The following is a 21553-nucleotide window of genomic DNA, read 5'->3' on the forward strand; positions in this document are numbered from 1 at the left end:
GAGAACCTGGAATGGAAAAGTGTTTTACAAAAGCAAACTGTTTAGTATATACCAACAGTATTTCGCACATAGTGGGTTCTCAGTAAATAGATCTGTATAAGGGCTAATTGTAATTTAACAAAAAGGCATGTTTCTGGTAATTTAAATTTTGATGACAACGTGCATATGAGAGGTTGAGGAAAGTTCTTGTCTCTGCCACCTTGTAAGCAGAAGTACTTTACTGTTTTTGAAGCAGAAATTAGCTAGAAAAATCACATAATTAAAATTGCATACTTTACAGTATACCAAGGGGACTATTTCAGTTTATTATTCAGATTCTGATGATTATTATAGGAGGTTCTTCATCTGCCCTTAAGTACTTTGTCTTTAAATTACTTATAATTTTAAAAAATTCTGATAGCACTTTTTTCTGCTATTACTTGGACTTTTTCTTCCCAGCTTCTTTTACATTTGTGTTTTTTGGTTATTTTAAGTTTTTGATATTCACAGCCTTTCTCTGATCCTTTGCCACCTATTTCTTGACATTCCAGATGTGTTGTACTTCTACTGGGTCGTTGGAAAAGTCATGACGTACTTTTCTACAATTTTCTAGGCAAAAATATCTCATGACTTTTCCAAGTACACAATAAATTAATAATTGTTCTCTTTATTCCTTTTCAAAGGAGTTATTCTGTTCTCTTTTCCTGCAACATGTATCCTTATGGAGAAGAATTAAAACATGGGTAGTTCCTTTAATAAGGATGGTAGATGAGGTCTAAATTGTGGAATTTGTTCACGGTGCCAAAGAGTCTTGGTGGAATTTGCTATAGGTGAAAAGGCTGATTTAGCTTAAAGCATAGCAGTTTTCTGTCTGACTTACCTGATGTTGTCCTCTCCTTTCTGATAAAAGTAATATAATTCTAACCTAATAGAATTCAGTTTTCATTTTAAAATATGTAGTAGAGGATACAGACTCAAATGGTGTTCTAGAGTCCAAGAAACTAGAATATACAGAGGAAATCTTGAAACTCTGGGATAGGTTTCTTAAAAATATATTTAAATTCAGTTCAGCCTGTAGCGTGGCTAACTGCACAGTTTGAGTCCCAGACCTGACAGTTTGAGTAGATACATGTACACCCGGAGTCTTGAAATGAAAGTAGAGAAGAAGGGATCACAGCATGGCTGTTTCCGACCGGTGTTGGGGGGGTGCACTTTCTCATTTTCTCTCTCTCTCTCTCCAGTGAGTGTGTGCATCTTCTGGAAAATTAATTTAAAGAAGAAAAAAGAAAATATATAAATTCATTACTTCCTCAAAGATGATAGATGTGTTCCAAAATTTAACATCTAAAGGGCTTGACCGTAGTTGGAAGACCAAGAATAAAGAGCTTGAGGGCACACCTCAGTCAGAGGATAAGGCAGATAAACATGTATCTCTGAGGAGAACTTGGAATTAAAAATCATCTCAAAAGTGGGAAAATAATATTTGATACCAAGACCTGATGTTAGGGGTATATATTTTATTATTTTATGTGGGTACTTGGGGAGAATTTCTTTCATGACAGAGTAGTAAAAGAAGATTTCCCAAGGTCATGTTAATTTTTCTGATTTAATTAGGTTTCCTTTTATCTTGCTCTTATAGGAAAACTTATTAATTTTCCTCTGTAACAGATTTTAATGTACCAGTCTATATATTTGCACTATTAAAATATGTGTTTCTCTTTACTACCCCCTGACCAAACATCTGGAATTGGTTCCTGAATATATTTAAGTCCAGACTACTCCCTTGTCAATTTTAGTAGAGCTCCAACTGCCTGTAAAGAAAATGAAACTCTAGCTTCCCTCCAGGGGAACACCAAGCACTATCTTAAAATTTCAAATAACTAGAACCCTATATGTACTTTTCAGTTAAATAGAAATATCTATTAACTCGGTACTTCATTAATTTAACTTTCCACAACCAATTAAACACATCCACTAATATCAAGAATTACCAGAGATTGGGAGCCAACAAGTGGCATGGTGCTTAAGACACTGAACTCCCACATGGCCGACCACAGTTGGAGAGCTAGACCTGGTGGCGTCTTTTCTTACTTTCTCTCTATGTATCTTTCTCTTGTGAGCACACATGCCCAATAGCAAACTTAAACATCATCATCATCATCATCATCAATAAAATACATACATAATTTTAAAAAAAGAATTACCAGAGATTTAAAAAGACGATTGAAAAAGTTGACATGGAACAATTTTTACAGTTCATAATATTATCTGGGTTCCACAAGATCTAATTTACACCAGACATTGAATGTTTATATGTAATCTATTTAAATTCAGAAATCTTAGGTTGCCTTTATAAGTAAGTTCTAAATTTTTTTGGCTCATCCCTCAAAGGTTTGAATCTCACACACAACAAAGTCAGAGATTAATTTTATCAAGTTACAAACCACAGAGAGTTTGAGTTAAAATACTGAAATTTTGCATGTATTGAAACACCTCATGATCATCCAGTTTCTCATTCTGTAATAACAACATGATTCTCCAGAGAGGAGCATAGTCTTAGTTTCTTTCTGGTGCTTGGTGGATAAGGTTCAGTGAGAGCCTCATGTATAGGATATGGTTAGCCAAAACCCAAACAGGTCAATCAAGCAGTAAGCTTCTTGTTTGCATCTGGGTGAAGGTCTGTACCAGTAATTTATTTTGAATCATGTGGTGTTTGTCAAGGATGTCCCTATCTTTTGCCTTCTAGAGAATTTAATTGCTTCCAATTAACTCCCTTCCTAGGGGCTTGTGGTAGTAGAGGTTATCATTTTATATGTCATATGAGCATGCCTTTCTAAACAGGAAATACTCCTGCTGAGGTGGTCCATGGCATGGTGTCCTAGACCACTTTTCTATTACTTTTGTGAAGGTTACTGGTTTTCAGGGAGGAGGAGTTCAGGTTATCTTTGACTCACTCTTGCTGTCTCTTTCGTTTTCATTCAGGAGCTGAGTAGTATAGGTATTTTGTTCTACTATGTCTATTGAATATGTTGGGTTTCCTATTCAAACACCATATCTCCACTGTACTCACAAATACCACATCCTTAGAACAGATGCCATGGCCTCGAAGGAAGATTTAAAACTGAACCAAAAGGGGTAGAGGCAGGCATTGGGGCCTGGGATTTTATTTTACCTTATTTTCCTTCTATTATATCACAGATGATGTCAGAAGACACAAGAGACCTGGGTCAGAGACAAAGGATTTTATTAGTCTTGGTACAGATAGTAAACATTAACACCATTGTGTTCCTTTCCCCCTAACTTCTTAGTCCCATGGGTTTGGAGGGGGGAGTTCTGTTGAGAACCCAGCGCAAGCAGTGAATTTTATCATAGAAGAGGAGCTCTTAGCTTGTGGAATCCACTATTTTATAGTTAGAAGTAAACACATCTGTTTTTTGTCTCATGGTAGACATTGTCTCATCTCTCAAAGTTGGTTGCTTCAAACACAGCCTTGAGAAATGGTTAGGGTCTTTCATTCTTGGGCATACTTAGCAAGATATATAGGGAAATGAAAGACTCATGAACTGTCTCCTAGCAGGGGGCATTTATCACTTAGATTTTAAGGAAACCAGGCTTGCTCCCTTCAGTTGGCTCCTGTTCTTGAAGTTATACTCAACGAAATTACATTAAAGCACTTTATTCAGTTATTTAATACTTCAGTTAACTTGTTTCAAGATCATTTCTATTTAACATATATGGAGATTATTACTTATCCTGAAAATGATGAAAAATATAATTTACAACTTTTTTTTTTTGGAGAGGTTTTTGCTATAGGGCATGTGCATGTGCCAGAAGGACAGAGAAAGAGGGACAGAAAGCGAGAAATCACCCCCCAGGGGGAATGGCCACACCACAATCCTTTCTCTTCCATTCTCCTCTCGGGATATTGGGCACACACACATGAGTGCCTAGCATGAGTTTAAGCCACTGGGTCCAGGACTCAAACGTGGTTGATCACATGGGAGTCTAGCGACATAGCCATTACGCCAACTGCTGGTCTCAATTTGCAACTTTTTAAACACCACTCAAACATTAACGTGTTTTTACTTGGGCTAATAGAGTAAATATATTCATCCATCTTCTGAATAGAGTTCAAAAGGAGTTTCTTCTTAAATAGATTTACCCATGGAAGTTTCATATCTCAAATACCCTTAGTTCTCCAATAGGGAGACATTCATTCTGAAAAGAAAATCATTTTGGAGAGTATATCTTTGAATACCATTTTTTAAAAAATAGAAATTAGCTGGGAAAAGTAAGCAGTTTCAAAGTTATAGTTCTGTTTTGTAAGAATGGTCTCTGAATCCCAAGACTAGAGTTCATACACATTAAAATATACTTATCCACAATTAAAAACTTCATGTTTCCTACCTATGATATTCCTTACAAGCACTTCATCCCCAACTCAGAGAATCAGATCAATGAAAATTAAACACATTTCTTAGCTCTCTTCTCACATCTTCCCTTACCTAATATCTTCCCAGATCTTCTTCCTAGAAGGGCAACCTTCCACAGAGACCATTTCTAGTTCGTAAGAGTATCTAGGACATCTTGGGAATCTTCTGATCCCTAACCTTACCATTCCAGGTGTTTCTGTCCCAGTCATTGTAATCTTCTGTTTCAGTCTCAGTTTTTCTTACCACTTAGACCACCAACCCAGTCACTTCCCATTTCAATTCCCACCAAAGAATCTTTATTTATTTATTTTTTAAGAATTATTTAACTTTATTTGTTTATTTATTTTTAATTTGACCAGAGAGGGGCAGAAAGAGAGAGAGAGAGAAAGAGAGAGAGTGAGAAAGCAAGCTACCAGGTCTGAGACTGTGGGAGTCCAGTGCCCTTAACCACCATGCCATCTGCCAGCCCTGAGAACCTTTAAACATCTGCCAATAAAAGCAACTTTATACAACAGATACACACACAGATACACACACACACACACACACACACACACACACACACACATCTTGGAATAAATGTAGCCAAAGAAGTAAAAGATCTCTACTATGAAAAAAAAAACTGAATAAAGAAATTTAAAAAGGCATCAAAAACTGGAAGAACATGGATAGGAAGAATCAACATAGTTAAACTGTTGATACCACCCAAAGTGAACTACAAATTCAGTGTAATTCATATTAAAATTCCAGTGATATTTTCCACTGAGACAGAAAAAGCAATCATAAAATTTGTCTGGAATCACTGAAGACTCCATATCATCAAAACAATACCATGCAAAAAGAGTAAAGTTGGAGGCACCTGATTTCAAAATATATTCCAAAGCCATAATAAACAAAACAGCATGATACTGGCACAAAAACAGACACATAGTCCAATGGAACAGAATAAAGAATGCAGAAATAAACTCAACAACATACAGCCACCAATTTTTGACAAAGAGCACAAGACAATCCAGTGGAGAAAAGATAGTTTTTTCAACAAATGGTGCTGGGAAAACTGGATATCCTCCTGCAGAAAAATGAAATTAGACCCTCCATCGCCATTTACAGAAATTCACTCAAAATGGTTTAAAGACTTAAGCATAAAGCCCCAAATCATAATACTACTGGAGGATAATACTGGAGAGGCACTTCAAGATATTGGATTCAGTAAAGATCTCTTGAATAAGACCCATAAAGCAAGGGCAATAACATCAAATAGGTTAAGTGGGATCCATCCAGCTAAAAACCTATACAGCAAAGGAAAGAATAAAGAGACAAACTACAGAATGGGAGAAAATATTAACAAACTATATTTAGAAAAGAGGTTGACAACTAGTATATATTAACAATTCAAACTTGGTTGATAGTGTTTTCTTTTTTTTGGAGACGTTTTTGCTATAGAGCGCGTGCGCTCGCCAGACAGACAGAGAGAGACATAGAGACAGAAAGCGAGAAATCACCCCCCAGGGGGGATGGTCATGCCGCAATCTCTTCTCCTCCATTCTCCTCTTGGGATCTTGGGCACGCACGCACGCGCGCCCGGCGTGAGTTTTAAGCCACCAGGTCCGGGACGCGAACCACGGTCGACTACGTGGGAGTCCAGCGACATAGCCATTACGCTAACTGCTGGTTGCTGGTTGATAGTGTTTTCAAGTCCCCTGTATTTACTGATTTTTTTGGTCTACTTTTTTCTAATTTTTGTTCTTCCTTTGTTTCTTTTGCAGTGTCTGATCTGTTATTAATTATATACAGTATATTGTTTGTTTCAGACATGGTGCTTTTCTTTCCTAAAAGGTTAACTGGAGTTTTTTTTTATACCTTCTTTGTCTATTCTTACACTCATGCCTTCCTGTTTCTTTTTGAGCATACAGAATATATTGATAATAACTTTTTATGTTTTATGTACCAATTTTATAATCCATGGCATTTCTGGGTCCATTTTTATTGATTGACTTAAATCCTCCTATGAGTTGTATTTTCATGCTTCTTATTTTTTTCCTGTTTATTTATTATTTATTTAAAAATATATTTAAGCAACAGCAATCACTTCCAAAAATTCAAAAAATGTACTTTTTTAGAATAAAATGATAGCGTTTATAATGTTGGTTTGAAAAAGTTGAAGGTTTTGCTGAGAATCAAATCACATAGCACTGGAGGCTACTGGAGAAGTCAAGACCCTTTGGAAAATATTGTCATCATGACAATATTAAGTCTCTAATGTAAGAGTTCCCAGTTCCCAGGCCATGGACCAGTGCAGTTCTGTGGACTGTTGCCCCCAACTTTCCCCACCCCCTCCCTGCTCTATGCTGGGGGTGGGGTGCAGATAAATGAGCAAGGTTTTATCTGCATTTGCAGCCATTCCCTATTGCATTGCTGACTGGGCTCCATCTTCTGTCAGATCAGTGGTGGTATTAGATTCTCATGAGAGCGTGAACCCTATTGTTGTGTGATTGTTTCATCACATATTATGATATGGTAGTGATGGAAATGGGGTGCACAGTGGATGTGGTACACTTGGGTCACTCTGGGACAAACTACCCTCACCCTCTGCTATCCCCCATCAATGGAGGGATTGTCTTCCACAAGGACAGTCCCCGATGCCAAGAAATTTTGATAATTTTATTTCTTTCTTTGTTTCTTCTGTTTTCTCATTCTTCTTCTTCTCTTTTTTTTAATTTTGGCTAGGGGTGCATGCACTGGCCAGAGAGAGAGAGGGGAAGACAGAGAGATTAGGAGAGGAGAAAGTACTCTCTATGGGACATGGTCACATTACAATTCCTTCTCCACCATTTCTCCATTCTGACAGGATTTGGGACACCTATGCACATATGCCCAGTGTGTTCCAGCCACCCAGTTCAGACTCAACTGTGTGTTTGGCTATGTAGGATCCAGCTGTCTTAACCAGGCCACAGAGCTCTGTCAATAGTTGTCCTAATTTAGGTAATTATGTCTTAACTTACCCTGTAAGGACTACTTTAGTGCATCCTGTACCTTTTGACATGTTGTGTCTCAAAGTATTTTCCAATTCTCTTTTGATTTAAAAAATTTTTTTTCCTAACCTGTTGATTATGTAGTTGTTTAATTTTTTAGATATTTGTGAATTAACCACTATCTCTGTTATGATTTTTCTAATTTTACTCCTTTGTGATCAAAGAATACACTGTACAGTTTTTATTCTTTTTAAGATTTTATGGCTATAATATAATCTTTCCTTAGGAATGTCCTGGGGCACTTGAGAATAATGTGTATTATATTGTGGTTTTATAGAGTATTTGTTAGTTCTAGTTTGTGTGTTGTATAGTTTAAGTCTTATATTTCCTGTAGATAATCTCCCTAGAAGTTCTATTTATTATTTGAAGGTTGAATACTGTTGTCTCTAATTATTACTGTCACATCATGTATTTCTCCTTTCAATTATGTCAGTTATTGTTTGCTTCATGTATTTGTGGGTTCTATTGTTAGAAATATATATGTTCATAATTATTATATCTTCCCGATGGATTGACCATTTTGTTATTATAAAATGTCCCCTTTAATAACAATATATAGTTTTAAAATCATTTTGTCTGATAGCAGCTCTAGTACTGCTTACATTATATATATTTTTAATGCTTTTACTTTTAATCTGTTTGTACCTTTAAATCTAAAGTATGTCTCCTATAAAGTTTATTTTATTTATTATGGAAAAACTGTGTGTCTGTATGGAAGACAGAGAGAAAAGCACTCTCAACAGGGTCTGCTCATGCCCTGGTTTCCTTTCTCCAGCCCTCTAGCCCATTAGGATTTTGGACACACAAACAAGAACTCAGTGCATTTCAGGTTGCCCAGGCTGGGCATCTGAATTCATGGTTAGCTATGGTATCTAGCTCTGCAGTCCAGAATGCTATGAACTGTTCCACCTAGGCTGGGCCAACTTGTCTCTTACAGACAGCATATGGCTGACTCTTATTTCTTTATTCAGTATGACAATCTCTGCCTTTTGATCAGATTGTTTAATCCATTCACAAATTATGTTATTATTGATATAATTGCATATATATCTGCTTTCTTGCTGTTTATTTTATTTTTTTCCTTTAAATTTCCTAGAGGGCACATGTGCTAGTGGGAGAGAGACAGAGAGAGAAAGCAAGACCCACCTCCCATAGTGGATGCTCATGCCAGAATTGTCTCTCTTCTATTTCTCCTTTTAGGATCTTGGGCACACACACACACACACACACATGTGTCTAGCGTGTTTTTCAAGACACTGGGTTCTGGACCCAAACTATGCCATTGCCCAGGTGGGAGGACCACCTGCTGGCCCTCCTATTGATATTTTATGAATGATTGAAGCTCTGTTGTAAATTTATAGCTGTATATTATAAACAACAGTGGCAGTAACTTTTACCTTATATCCAGTACTGTGTAATCAGGCAGGCTATTTTAAAATTTTATGTCTATTTAAAAAATCACAAAATTGTCCTATTTGACATAATTTAAATGTGTATTTAAATATTTATTTATTAGTCTTGCATTTACTCAAGGACTACTAAGTTAAAAATTAATTTAAGACCAGCAGTGGCATGAGTCTAAGGCACTGGATTTCATGTGGCCGACTGTATGGTTTAAGTCCCAGATCTGGCAGCTTGAAAAATCACACTAGGGATATGTGCACACATGACCAAAATCCATAAAGGAGAATGAAGGAGAAAGGATTGCAACATGGTCATCCCCTCTGGGGAGTGTTCTCTCGCTTCCCCCCCCTTTTTTTTTTCTTTTTCTCTCTCTGATGAGCACATATTCTCTATAGCAAACTGAAAAGAAACAATTAATTTCAAAGTGGGCCAACCAGGTGGTGTGGTGGTTAAGGTGGCCAAATCGCATATTGAGGGCTGTGGTTTGAATCCCATACCTAGCAGCTTGGAAAACACACCAGCCACACACATGTGTGCCCAAAATCCCTAGAAAAGAATGGAGGATAAGGGATTGTGATGTGGTCATCTCCTCCTGGGGGGTGCTTTTACACTTTCTCTCCCTAGCTCGCTTTCTTTATGTGGGTGTGTGTCTAGCAAGCACATCCATCCTACATTTTAAAATTAAATTCAATAAAGAATTTGAGACAATTTGAGTACTACTTTAAAAGTGGCACAGCAGCAAAAGAAGTCCATCTTAGGAACCAGCAGATGGCCTAATGATCACGTCCTTGGGCTCCCATGTAGTTGACTGCGGTTTACATCCCGGACCTGGTGGCTTACAATTCATGCCTGGTGTATGTGTGTGCATGTACCCAAAATCCTGAGAGAATAATGGAGAAGGGATTGCAGTGTGGCCATTCCCCCAGGGGGGTGATTTCACGCTTTCTGTCTCTTTGTCTCTCTGGTGAGCACACACACACTACTGCAAAAATCTCTCTTAAAAAAAAAAAAGTTCATTTAGGACCAGCAGTTAGCATAATGGCTATGTCGCTGGACTCCCATATAGTCGACACCGGTTTGAGTCCAGGACCCGGTGGCTTAAACTCACACTGGGTGTGTGTGCATGTGTGCCCAAGATCCCGAGAGGAGAATGGAGGAGAAGGGATTGTGGCGTGGCCATCCCCCTTGGGGGGTGACTTTTCGCTTTCTGTCCTTCTGGTGAGTGCACGTGCCCTATAGCAAAAACCTCTCAAAATTTTTTTCATCTTATATCAACTTCAGTATCAGATTTCATCAGTGGGTTCACACCTGCTATCTTCCATTCCTTCATTGTACTTTAGTTTGACAATAGCGTTATCACAGTGTTTTCCAGCAGGCCAGACAGGACCAGAATAGAGCTAGCCCATCATTTCCAGATAAACATATTGACAAAGTATCCAATTGCAGAACTATACTCATGTAGTAAAGTATAAATAAGTTAAAGGGTATTGTGTATATATAAGATAGGTTATGTAAGTAGATAATAAGTATACTTAGTAATGAGCAGAAGGAAGTTTTTTGATTTTCTTAGAATTCTCCTGTTGGGACTAGAGAAGGCATAATGGTTTGATTGCTGGGCTCCCGCATGGCCAACCACCGTTCAAATCCCAGATCTGGAAGCCTGAAACTCATGCTGGGTGCATGTTTGTGTGGGCCCAAAATCCAGAGAGGAAAATGGAAGAGAAGGGATTGTGGTGTGACCATCCCCCTTAGGGATGATTTCTCACTTTCTCTCTCTCTGTCTCTCCAGCAAGCACACATGCCCCATAGCAAAAATCTCCTTTTTTATAGAAGAGTTCTCTCTTTGTTACTTCATCTTCAAATAGATCACAGCTATAACTTTATAAAGGTCGATGTTCATCATAAGAGAAGCTCGTCTGTTGAAAGTCCCAGGCCTTCTTGCTTATGTGTACTTTTCTTAACTCTGAAAACTCTCCAGCCTCTCTCTCCTGGATGGATATACCACGTTTGTTTCTCAAAGTGGGCTTAGAGCTTTTCACTCTATGAGTTCACCTTCATTTTTATTTTTGTTCTTGTTTTTACATCTACCTTCTATAGTCTTTCTGAAATGTCATGAAAAAATTGGGGGATCTATTAAGTTTGGATCTATTGAGTTGTAATTCTACATATTAATGCCACTAATTTTTTGGGGGGGAAATACAATATATAGATTTGATGGAAATGTTATATGGAGTTTGTGGCTGAGAAAAGTGGGTGAAAGTCTGGAATTTGAGAGCTAAAGGTGCTAGATTCCTCTCTGCATTATACGCAGGTCAAGATTTAATGGAGCCAGGTAAGTTACTCTCCAGGTGATTGAGAAGGGTGGGAAATTTAGAAACTGAAATGAATCTCTGAACAGTCAGTTAAGGCTGCGAGTGATTGAGAAGATAAACACCTGGACAAAATCTGTTCTAACAACTGATTCCGTTATGTAAAACAAACCTACAGGGGTTGAAATGCAACCAAGTCTGTTTTATATTAAGGCAAGTATAAATCAACTTAATTTTAGACCTGCCTCCAGCCCCAGATTATGTTCGGTATGAGGACAAAGAACTGTACAGCATGAATGCACAAGGACTCGGCAGAGTAAGAAGGCCCGCTGCCAGGGAAGTTTGGCAAAGAACTCTAAGAGGAAGGGGAAATTTCTCTGTCAAATCAACTTTGGCTCTCAGGAATAGAGAAAATGGAGAGAGAGGGACTAAGGAAAGCCAACCCTATTCTACTTGTTGATACCTTAACAAGCTGTTGATTTTTGAAAGGGGATAAAGGAGCAAAGTGTGGGTAGCATTCTGTTCCCTTGAGTCAATCCTAATGAAGTGGGAGGTTCTTGAAGAAATTAATTTCCATTTAAATTCATGTGTGACCCTCTTCCAGAAATCTCTAAGTGTTTTGGAATTTTTGCTTGAGAATTTCAAATGATCCAGCAATAATAAGGTGGTTTTTGATGCCTTCTATTTTTTTGAGTCTAAGTTTTATGTTGAATGTCTGATTTCAGCTATAGAAATTTTCTCAAAATTGGAATTACTGATTACTTTCTTTTCTGTTTTCTAATTTAGTATGTGAAGATAAATCATGATTCTCATACTCCCAAAGCAATCAGGCTTGTAATCCAGGGTACTGTACTCAGGTTCCTGTAGGAGTTGATGCCAAATTTCCTGGCAACTAAACACTGGTCAGTTCCAGGGCTTTTCTGACTTAAAGACACAGTGGTACTTTTCAACATAAAAAAGAAACCTGCTCCTCCACTGCAGTTTCTGAGCTTAATAAAAGGTGACATAAGAAGCAATGAAATGGGTGGGTTTTACTAGGCCATTACAGAACAAAAGAAAAGGAGTCCAAGTTCTGCTCAGACTCTCATTTTACCCCTGCCAAAGAAAAGAAAAAAGAAAAAAATGTATGAAGAGTGACTCTGCTTCCTCATCAGAAATGACTTTAGTTCTCTTACTGTTGTCACCTTTTATCTGTTTGATTACGTGCATCTAATCTGCACAAATGCATTGGGTCATTACTCAGAGTTGACCTGATTCACAGGAATTAGAGGAAGTCACTTGAATTCTTTTTTCCTATTCAGTTTCTGTCTCCCATCAGGAGAGGAAAGGGGGTACAATCCGTAGCCTCTAAGCTTCATTTCTTTATTTTGTCCCGATCATTTGATGCTACCAAGCCACTCTTCCGCAAGATATCTCTGTGGTTAAACTGGAGCTACACAAAGAGGAACGGGATGTTTTCTTCCATGCTACATGACATTATATTCTTGTAGCCAAAGACAATTCCAATTTAGCTAATTTTTTTAACACTAAAAAAAAATCATATTGACTTCAGTGACATCTTCATGCTATGGCCTTTCCATACAGCTGTTGACTACCAGGCATCTCCACTTCCTCAAACTTTACTGGTTAGGCTGGAATATTTTTCAGTGATATCTGTAATTTCAGCTTAATTTTAATTTCTATTTATATTTCTGTATAATCTAATTCTTAGTTTTTGTACATTTGTTTTTTTGAACAGACTTGTTGCCAACCTTCGGTCTTGTGTTTCAGATACTTGAATTTAAAAATCTTGGTTCTCTTTGAGAGCTCATATTTTGTGGGATGGCTTCTGTGATGATATCCAAGTTCTTGGTGTTTAGAACAAAGGATTGAGCAAAACACTCCAATAGCGAAAGGAAAGGAAGTTTGTTAAGTAAAAGCGAAATATACTTCTGAGAGGTTGGAGTGAGCCTGAACAGAGAAGTGACTTGAAAGCACCTGGCAGTTGCGTAGTTGCATTCTCTATACGTATCTTTTTTTTTTTTTTTTATGAGAGATTTTTGCTATAGGGTCTTACTGAGAGGTAGGAGCGGGCCTGAACAAACAGAGAAGTGACTTGAAAGCACCTGGCAGTTGCGTAGTTGCATTCTCTATACGTATCTTTTTTTTTTTTTTTTATGAGAGATTTTTGCTATAGGGGCTTGTACTCACTGGAGAGACACAGAGAGACACATAGACAGAAACCGAGAAATCACCCCCCAGTGGGGATGGCCACACCACAATCCCTTCTTCATTTTTCTCTCAGGATTTTGGGCACCCATGCACACATGCCCGGCATGAGTTTTAAGCCACTGGGTCTGGGACTCGAACTGCAGTTGACTACTTGGGAATCCAGTGACATAACCATTGCATGATCTGCCAATCCCAGAGATTTATAATTTTTAATCTAGGTCATTTGGGTTGATCATTGCCTGCTCCCACTGATTATTTTCATCTTATTGGCTCTATTAAACATGGCTGGGCCCACTGATTTCTCATTGGTTATTTCATATGTGGGTAGGTCCACTGATTTATCTCATTGGCTATATTAAATGTGGCTTAATCAGCTAGACATCCTTCACTAACCTCTTGCCTACATCACTTTGGATGGGGAATTTTCTGCCCTAATGAGGTTTTTCTATCTAGCCACATGGGCAAATGCTGCTGCCCTCTTACCCACTTCCATTTGTTAGCTTTCTCCTGCCTCAGTATACCTGGTTGCATTTCGGAGGATATAGACTTCTGTGAGGTAACATGCTATCTTTTTAAATGTTTTCACTGCAAAACTGACAAGACAGCCTTGGAATCATAGACTTACTGCAGTTGCCACTCCAGCTTTTTCTGCCTCTGACTCTCCTCTAGTTTGTTTTTTTTTTGTTTGTTTGTTTGTTTGTTTTTTTTTTGAGAGGTTTTTACTACAGGGCACGTGCACTCGCCAGACAGACAGAGACTGAGAGATAGAAAACGAGAAATCCTCCCTCCAGGGGGGATGGCCACGCCACAATCCCTTCTCCTCCATTCTCCTCTTGGGATCTTGGGCACGCACGCACATGTGCCCGGCGTGAGTTTAAGCCACTGGGTCCGGGACGCGAACCGCGGTTGACTACGTGGGAGTCCGGCGACATAGCCATTACGCTAACTGCTGGTCCCTCTCCTCTAGTTCTTTAAGCCAGAGGGACTACCTGTTTTCTTTAGAATTTTAGTTGCCCTGAGCAGTACTGACTGTGTTGTCCTCAGTCTAGAAGCTGTAGAAATGGTTAACTAATCCCTTCTCTCAAGTGTCCGCTCTCCTTAAGAATCTGCCTGCTTGGACCAGCAGGTAGTATGAAGGTTAAGGCACTGAATCTCACATGGCCAGCTTCACAGTTCAAGTTCTGGACCTGATAGCCTAAGAATCACACTGGGCACATGTGTGAGTGTGCCCAAAATCTTGAGAGGAGAATGGAGAAGGGATTGCAGTGTGGCCATCCCTCCTGGGTGGGTGATTTCTCACTTTCTCTCTCTAGTGAGAGCACACGCCTTATAGCAAAACAAAACAAAACAAAAACAAAAAGAATCTGCCTACATCTGTTCTGTTCATTATTAGTTACCCTCAGGTTCCTGCTTTTGTATTTTGTCCAGACTATAGTTGCTATCAGCACTAGGGTTGGTTAGAGCAGAGCTTACTGGGTTCTACTAGAAGCAGAACTCTTCTCTTAGTCTTGATATATCACACCCACAAGTGTTGTCCTGAGAAAGGTGCATGGGAAATACATATGGTAAGGACTCACATGTCTAAAAATGTCTTCATTCTACTTAATTAATAGTTAACGGGCATGGATAGTCTGACAATAATGGTCCCTTAGGAATATTTTAGAAGCTATACCATGATCTTCAAGCTTCCATTATTTCTCTTGCAAAGTTCGATGTAAATCTGTTTCTTGGCCTTTTATATTTAACTTGTATTTTTCCTCTTGAAGTTTTTAGAATGCTCTTTGGTCCTGGTTTTCTGAAATTGCATGATGATAGGCCTTAGAATAGATCCTCCATTGCTAGACGTCCCCCTCCCCCGCCCCTGCAATATTCTTTGAGTTAGGTATTCGTTGGACCTGTAAATTTAGAAAGACATGTCTTGCAGTTCTAAGAAATTTAATTTCATTTTTATTTGGTTCTTTTCTATCTCCCCTAACCCCTGCCCCCATATTCAGACAGGGTCTTGCTATGTGCCATACTGGCCACAAACTCGTGATCCTCTTTCCTAGCCTCCAGGGTAGCTGGGACTACAGGCATGTGCCACATCTGGCTTTTGAGGGTGAGCTGGAAGTTGAACCTGGGCTTCCCGCATGACCTCAGTCTGTTGAGTGGTAGTGTCTACTGATACATGCTACTAAGGTTGGTCCACCATCTTTTTGTCTTTTTGCTCTGTTTTATTTCTTTATTAGAGGGTTGTGTTTTTTTTTTTTTTTTTTTTTTTTTTTTTTTTTTTTTTTTTTTTTTTTTTTTTATAGGACATTGGAGAGAAAGAAAGTGAGAAATCACCCCTCAGGGGGATGGCCACACTGCAGTCGCTTTTCTTCCCTTCTCCTCTCGGCATCTTGGGCACACACACACACATGCCCAGTGTGAGTTTTAAGCAGCCGAATCTGGGACTTGAACTGCGGTCAACTATGTAGGAGTCCAGTGATGTAACCATTAGGACATCTGCTGGTCCTTTTTTGCTCTATTTTCTAACAGATAACCTCAACTTTTTTTTCCAATTCTTTTTCTGAAATTTTGACTTACCTGTTATTTCTAACTCTTTCTTATGTCCTACTTATTCTTTTGGTTTATAGCATCTTTCCTTGTTTTGTGGATAAAATATCTTCTTCTGGGACCAGCAGTTAGCGTAATGGCTATATCGCTGAACTCCCATGTAGTCGACCGCGATTCGAGTCCCGGACCCAGTGGCTTAAACTCACGTCGGGCACGTGTGTATGCGTGCTTAAGATCCCGAGAGGAGAATGGAGAAGAAGGGGTTGCGGCTTGGGTGATTCTCGCTTTCTGTCTCTCTGTCTCTCTCTATCTTTCTGGTGAGCTCATGCACCCTATAGCAAAAACCTCTCAAAAACAAACAAACAAAATCTCCTTCTGATTAGGTATATTAGATTAGATTCTTCCCCATGTGTTTTGTATTTTTTCTGTGCTTCTTCCCAGACCCTTTTAAAAATTTCTTAGTTCTGGTCTTTGTCTTTTATCCTAAAGGCTTTTCTTAAATCCCTGGAAATACTTGGTCATCCATTCAAACTTCAGAATAAGATGGTATGATGGTGACATGCTGGACTTCCACATAGTTGAGTGCAGTTCGAGTCTCGGACCTGGTGACTTTAAACTCACGCTGGGCTCGTATGCACATGCGTGCCCAAGATCCTGAGGGGAGAATGGAGAAGGGATTGTGGCTTAGCCATCCCCCCCAAGACATGATTTCTCCTTGTCTCTCTCTCTCTCTGGCAAGTGCACATGCCCTATAGTAAAAGTCTCTCTCTCTCTCTCTAAAAAAACAAAAAGGAATAAAACATTAAAAAGTTTATTAGAAGTTCTGTGTGCATAAACAGGGTTTTATTGATTGGTGGGCTTCACTGGAGGGTGATAAAGTAGCTAGTCAGCATTTTCATTGGAAAACCCCTTATGTCAATGTCTGCATTTTTCTGTTCAGGTCCCTCCAGAGGTAAATCTTCCAGTCTACTGCCTAGGTTAGATGCTTTACTAATAGGGTTCTAGATGCCAAAGAAGTAAGGGCTGTTGGTGTCACTGTTAATATATAGAATTTCAGTATGGCGTCTCTCCCTTTTCTGTCTTTGTTAAAACTGCCCTAGTTGGTAAACTTAGGAGTTTCCACTGGTGCGGGAGGGGAAGGAATCTGGCTGTCCCGGTAGCAAGAGGGAATTGCAGAACAGCTTTTGTCTTATTTCTTCATATTTCTAAAATAAAGTTTATTTATTTTTTAGGTTTTTGCCATAGAGTGCGTGCATTCACAGGAGACAGAGAGAGGGGAAGTGTGAAATCACCTCCCAGGTGGGATGGCCATGCTGCAATTCTTTCTCCTTCATTCTCTCAGGATTTGGGGCTTGCATGCACACGGGTCTGGCATGATTTTTCAAGCTACCTGCTCCAGAGCTCAAAGCGTGGTTCTGCCATGTGGGAATCTAGAGCCTTATGCACCCTGTCACCTGCTGGCCCCAACTTTTATTTCTAAACAGTGACCTATTTCCAACCTGGTCTCTTATCTATAAATTTGAATGTCATAGTGCCAAGTCTTTGAAGGGTTCTTCGGTGAGAACTGGCTTGCCTTATTTTGAGTTAGCATCCCTCCTTTTATCTTCTAATTTCTCAACCTCTTAAGGTTCTTCTCATTCAACAAAGGGAAACGATGTTAGTTTTTCTTTCTTCTAGGTTTCCCTAATCTTTCCAAGTGGTTTTCATAGATAATACTTCCTCCATCACTTACCTTTGAGGACAGTAAATCATCCTCTTCTCTCCAAGGGGAGAGAAAAGGCCAGTGAATCCTGATCCTTTTCTCCTGATTAAGAAGTCACTGTTAGGACCAGCAGTTGGCGTAATGGCTATGTCGCTGGACTATCATGTAGTCGACCATGGTTTGAGTCCTAGACCCAGTGGCTTAAACTCACACCAGGCGCGTTTGTGCGTGCCCAAGATCCCGAGAGGAAAATGGAAGAAAAGGGATTGCAGTGTGGCCATCCCCCCTGGGGAGTGATTTCTCTCTTTCTGTCTCTCTTTCTCTCTGTCTTCTTGGCAAGCGCATGCACCCTATAGCAAAAACCTCTCCAAAAACAACAACAACAACAACAACAAAAAAGGACACTGCTGTGGAGAAGAATAAAGGATGGTAAAAGATATCTATTGGAATGGTTCTTTTGCTGATTTAGCCATGAAGACAAAAGTCTGGAGTCAGCTATTTGTGGTTCATTGGTAGTTCTCTTTAGGAAGTTGGGAGTACTTAGCACTTCTAGTCATCTGCTGTGTCTCTTACTTGGAATTCTAGGACAAGGAAAATTGGCACTCCAAAACTGCCTAATATTCCGTTGTACAGGTATGTGCAAATGCACTTAACCAAATGCCCCATCGTTGGACATATAAGTTCTTTTTCCCTTTTTTGATGTCACAGTGAACATCTTTTTAGTAATAAATTATTATTATTTCCATTGGTGTAATTCCTATGAATAGAATAGCTAGGTATTATGATATACATGTTTTTAGTGCTTTTATTACATATCATCTGTTGCCCTAAAATCTTGTACCAGTTTTGCACTCCTCCCAACAGTACATGAAGGTGTCTTTTCCTCCCATACCTAGACTTGCTCAGGGTATTTTATCTTTTTCCTTATCTCTGTCAATTTGGATAGAAAAATGGCAAGTCAATATTTTACTTTGCATTTGTTATTACTGGAAAGAATGAACAATTTTATATATGCCTTTTGCCCATTGAGCTATCTTTATGCAATTTGCCTGATTGAGTCCTTTGACAGTTTTTCTATTAAGGTGTTAAGCATTTTATCATTTTTCATACATTGTTAATATTGTATATCACAAGTACTGACACTGTGTTTTCAGTTTGACATTGCCTGATTTATAATACTTTGTATTATAAACAAAATTTACATTTTTATGTATTCAGATTAGAAAAATAACTTAATGCTCTGAGTCTCAGTTTTCTCCTGTAAAAATGGCATTATAACATAACTTACATGGTAAGGTAGGAGTAGAATAGGTAAATTATCTGCTGCATAATAATTGTTCAGTAAATGATGGCTTTAATTATTTTCTGTATGATACATTGCAATAGTTTAGAATCATCAGAATATTTTTACTAGAATTGCAAAACATATTCAAAGATGTTTAAACTGGATATGCAAATGGGTAATAAGTAAAATTCTGACGCTGTTAGGCCAGTACAAATAGGCAAGTTTTATTTTCCTCTTTACTTTCCTAATTCTCATTCTTAAAAAATATAATGAACTCTGATGCATCCTCTTAAGTAGAAAAATGGAAAGTGTGAATGGAGTGTGAGAAGGTAGTGTTTTCTCACAAGTTATTAGTTAAGGGATTCTGAGTATATTCATTTCTGGTAAGGATTCCTTTCACTATATATGCTTAAGAAAATCAAAAGCACACACTAGCCCTTCCTGCTTTCATGATAATATGAAGATGAGATTTCGGTCCCCCAGCAGGTCAAGTGCATGTTGGCTTTGACAGATAACCATTAGAAATTACATTTAAAAAAAAAGAAGTTAGATAAACTGCTTTTATGAACTGCTTTTATTTTTAGACCATTTAACACCAATAACATTTTTTATTTTGCATTTTTAACTTCTGAATAAACTTTTATGATAATATAATTTGTATAATATACTCTTATAATAAAAATAGTTTTGTAACTTCAAAAAGTAGTTTTTGTAATTTCATTATATGTGAAATTGTATATAGTTGTTTTATAGGTGACTTAGAAGATTTGGCCTGACTGTAGTCTAATGAGCCACATTTTAATAATATAGTACTTTAGAGCACAGAGTAAAAATGAAATCATCACTGAGGAAGTTTGTAAGCAATTGTTTATTCACCAAAGATGCTTTTGGAATTCTGTCTTGGTTATTTTTCAGTTTAGTTCTTTTCCTTATATTGAGTAACATGGCTATCCTAAAGAGAGGTTGACTTTAAAATCCAGCAGACATCTTGGGTGGCTAGCATCACTGTCTCCTTTCTTCTTAAATTAAATTAAATTAAATTAAATGTTATGCTGCAGGGTGCGTGAGCTCAATGGAGAGGCAGACAGAGAGAAGGAAAATGAGATATTCATGCTGCAATCCCTTCTTCTCCATTCTCTTCTCAGAATTTTGGGCATGCATGCACATGCTCCTGGCAATTTTATTAAGCCACTGAGTCTGGGACTTAAACCGCAAAGTTGGCCATGTGAGATCTAGCTGCCTTAACCACCATGTCACCTGACTGACCCTCTCTCCTTTCTGTGTGTCTTAAAAAGTAGTTTGCGTCTCCAACAGTTGTGCTATGCACACTGTGTTTGCAAGATAGAGTTGGTTCTAAATTAATTCTCAAGAGTGGTTTCTAAATGTACATGTGCTTGGCATGGGCATTTTATTTACATATACTTGGTGATTTTTATACCTTATATTTTGTCTCTATAATCACTCTTACTATAGTATCATCTTATTATTTTGATCTGGATGTATTCAGATGTCATACAAGGCTTTATGAAAGTCAAATAGCTTACACCTTCCCACTCCCCACACTCCCTCTTCCCTGCAAAGTTAACTATTGCACATGATTTTAGAAGTCTTCGAAGTGGAGTGGTTGTTACTTGGACTGTGACGATCTCAAAGCAACTGTGTGCTTTATTGCATTTCGAAGGCATTTGCTCTTCAACAATTGAAGAATCAGGTGCTTGTGTGTTAAATGCCTGCCACCTGATAATCATCTCAAGGGAGAATGATTTGTCTAGTGTAAGTTTAATATAAAGAAAAAATAATCTATAATATTAATTTTCAATAGGATTTTATTAAGATGAATGTCCAGAATCTACTTTAATTGCTTCTGCAACTAGATAAGAGTGATTTGTGTGTCAAAACTAAGCATATTGGCAGGTCAGCCTGTGTACATTTGTATGTAGAGTTGAAGTAAACTTACATTTTCACTTTAAGTTTTTTTTAACAGCATTTATTTTTTCTGCCAGTATTTTACTTTATTGACTGTTAATTTATCAACCCCTCTTTAAAGAAGGTGAGAGAATAAAAGGTCATAGCATTATCACATTTATATATGTGGGTTCCCCAAACCATATGGTGATTTCTAATTAGAATACAAAAGATTCTGTGATGAGACTAACTCGATAGAAGCTGTGATGCTGGGCATCACAGGAGGAGAGAGTTTTCCTGAATTTCCAACAAGGACACTTGAGAGAAACTGCGTGGTCTATAATTGTCCTTGTACTAGAGTCTGATAAAGTTATTGATGTGCAGATCAAGTTGGTATTTTGAAGGTAGTAATTTAATTCTGGATGTTTGATCCTCTCAGTCAGTGGCTTGACTTGATTTTTTAAAAAAGCAGCTTCAATATTTAATTTCACATGTACCCTCTCAGTAGAGATTTCAAAGGATACTTTGCTAGATGCTTGACTGCCTTGTCTGTTTGCTCTTGTTTTGCATGCAGGAGAGAGCCAGAAGCTTTTTTCTCATTGTGTACACATAGTATTAATGGATTTACTCTGCCTGTATCGTCTCATTACTGGAAACAGCTAGAAGCACAGAAGTCTTTCAGTGTATGCAAATAAGGCAGAATCATCTACCTGAGAGTTAATATTCTCTGCTTTTAAGTGTATTCTAAATCTAAT

The 21553-nt window shown here is 38.2% G+C and overlaps 1 protein-coding gene across 2 annotated transcripts in view; it reads left to right on the forward strand.

The window, feature by feature from the left end:
• The window catches only part of AFG1L (AFG1 like ATPase), a 188907-nt gene that overhangs the window by 131847 nt on the left and 35507 nt on the right, over positions 1–21553 (forward strand). The window lies entirely within an intron of this gene.

Source organism: Tupaia chinensis, unplaced genomic scaffold (genome assembly GCF_000334495.1).
Source record: "Tupaia chinensis unplaced genomic scaffold, TupChi_1.0 Scaffold000527_1, whole genome shotgun sequence".
Taxonomy (NCBI): Eukaryota; Metazoa; Chordata; class Mammalia; order Scandentia; family Tupaiidae; genus Tupaia; species Tupaia belangeri.